This window comes from Oryctolagus cuniculus, chromosome 14 (genome assembly GCF_964237555.1).
Source record: "Oryctolagus cuniculus chromosome 14, mOryCun1.1, whole genome shotgun sequence".
Lineage (NCBI taxonomy): Eukaryota > Metazoa > Chordata > Mammalia > Lagomorpha > Leporidae > Oryctolagus > Oryctolagus cuniculus.
In genome coordinates this window covers 82,480,595-82,483,436 of record NC_091445.1, presented here as the reverse complement: position 1 = coordinate 82,483,436, position 2,842 = coordinate 82,480,595, and positions in this window count along the sequence as shown.

Sequence of the window (2,842 nt, the reverse complement as noted above, 5' to 3'; positions counted from 1 at the left end):
GGCTGTGTGGAAGTTTGCTGCTGCCACTGGAGCCATGCCTACTGCTGGCCGCCGCCCAGGGCCAGGCAGCCTTTTTGGAGCCTTGTCTTCTGGTGGTTACTGAGCCCAGGGCTGACTGCCAGCCTCTCCCGCCAGTGTCTTCCGGAACCTGCCCTCATGGCACCCCATGACACGGACTCCCCTGCACCATGTGTACATTGGCATCCTGTGCAACAAGGGAGCCCGCCCCGTGGGTCCCATGTGGTGGAGGCTGGCCCAAGAAGTGCTGCACATGCATGCAGGTGCTGTCTCCCAGGAGCACCCGTGGAGACCATGCCTGACCTCCCTGCAGAGATCCTGAAGAGACTGCAAAGGAATGACCTGCCGGAGTTTCGGGGTGCAGGGACTGAGCCAGCTCCTGGGTTCACTGCTGCTCGGCCTGAGGGTGCAGCCTGCGCTGCAGGCGTGGGGATGCCCGCTGTGCCCATTCAGCAGTTCCCGCTGAAGACGGCGGTGCTTCCCCCAACCGCTGAACAGCGGGCTGCAGCCCCCACTGCCCAGGCCACGCTGCGGCTGAGAACAAGCACTGAGTGGCCTCAAGCTGCCCTTCCACTGCCTTTGAAGCAAAATGGAAATGAGGCTGCTGCAGAATAAACACCAGCTCCTAAAAACACAATCAGATCAGCAAAACACCATTAACACACAAACCACGGAGGGGCAGGCGATTTGGGGTGTAGAGATTTTCTAGAAGTCTGGGGCAGCCATACAGCTTAAAATCGATTAGGTTTGTCAGCTGGAAGATTCAGGTGACATTAGGATGATGTCCTGGATATGTTTGTCTGCCCCCTTTTAGCTCTCCAAATGTACTCTGTGCCTGTCTCCACCCTGCTGTGTGACTTAGAGAGCTGATCCTGTGGGCTCTCGCTCTCTCTCTCTCTCTCTCTCTCTCTCTCTCTCCCCTCAGCCTTGGTTGGGTTTGGCCAGTGGCCAGTGGCCAGTGGGGGTGTGAGAGAAGAATGGGGTGGATTACTCTGGGTCCCCTTGGCCGTCCTGGCTGGCAGGCTGCTTCCCTCTTGCACAGAGAGGCCCTGGCTCCCGTCAGTGGACCGTCTCCCACAGTGCTACTCTCTCGGGCACATGGGAATTACTTAGTGTCCTTGGCTTCTGGACCTAGCCAGCGTAATGGCTCCCTGCTGTTGCCAGCTCCAGGATACTGCCGAGTCCCTCCCTGGATTCCCTAAAACCCTGTCCACAGCTTTATACGTCATCCCGTGGTGAGAATCTCCTCAGCCTGAGGGTGACTCCTGTTTCCTGCTCACAGGATGTGGGCAAGGTTTGTCGGCTGGGATAGGACTGAGGGATTCTCAGAGCTTTGGACCAAACACCAAGCAGGTGGAAATGTCTCACAGTGGAGCAGGCAGTGATGCCCCTTCTCTCTCCCATCAGGAACCACGGCCACGACCAAGATCACCCACTTGCCACTTGCCCATCAGAAAGTGCTGGTCCCTATCCCGCGGGCAGATGCTATAGCCAGACCACACTAGGCCTTCTCAAACAGGCCTGATCAAGGACTCCTGAAAAAGAGAGAACAGGTAGCAAGACCTGCCCCTAGGAGACCAAGCTCTGCCCCTGTCCCACTTCCGTCACCAGATGGAGGGGGAAAGCGTTGTCAGGCTCACCCCCTTGGGAACGCTACCTGGGGAGCAAGCATCCTCCAAGTTAGCACCGAATGTCTTCTTTCAGCCTGGAGTGCGTCTGGCGGGATTCTGGTATATCCGGCACGGGGCCTTCTTCACTGGCCCCTGGGCTGTCTGGGTCAGAACCAAAGGAGAGCGGCTACTGCCTGAGACCCCAGCTGCCTGGAGCTAGGACGGCACGGAGCTCCCATCCGGGCTGCCGGGTGATCAGCAGGGCAGGTGCAGCAAGACAGGCCCCGGGAGCCAGCTCTCCGTCTGGCCGCGATGCCTGTGGGCCAGGCCGGGACAACAACCTCGATTGTCCCTCCCAACAGTAGCCCTGCTGATCATGGAGAAAAGAAAGCCGCGGGGCCGTTTGGACCGAGCCTCTGCGGGAAGAATACTGCCCTTTCTCTGCGGCTCTGGAGCCCAGAGACATGGAATCAACAGCTCCGATGCTGGCAGCCCCCTCGGAGGCCTGGGCAGCCTCCACCAGGGTCACATGGCCCCAGACACTCTGTCCTTTGTGACAAGTGCTTGGCAGGGTGGGCTGGGGACCTCTGCACACAGAGATGCTTCAGGGCCCCTGAACCCCCGCAACTTGATGAAAGTTCTCATCGGCGCTCCCGGCAGGCCCAGCGCTCCCGGCAGGCCCAGCGCACCTGACCCCCGGGCCTCCCCGCCAGCCAGGGCTTGCTGCGTGATTCTCAGCAGAAACAGAGAGGATCGGATTCGGGGAGCGGCACACACACCTCCAGGGGCTTGCCTCCTGTGGCTAAGGTCAGAGATGTTTTATAAAAAAAAAAAAAAACAAGATTGGAGGTCACGTTGCTTCTTGGATAAAAGCAACTTTGCTTCAAAGAAATCAACTTGGTAAACAAAGCCAGGAAAACAGCCAGGATGCGACCCACCTTCGAGCTGCCCGCTGTTTCCACGACTGCCAGGGACAACACTCGCAGCAGCCCGGGGTCCCGGGACCCGATGGCCGAGCCCCTGAGGTATTCAGCAGCCCCCGCGGTGGGGACGCAAAGGCTGTCCTCTCACTGAGCCCCGACACTCTCTCCAGCTCCACACTGGACGTCCTGTGTCTCGGCACCTACTCAGGAGACATGCGCCAAGAAAGCAGAGGGGAGGCAGCGTAACCCTGGAGCCAGGCCGCCCAGATGTGAAGCCCAGCGCCACACCTC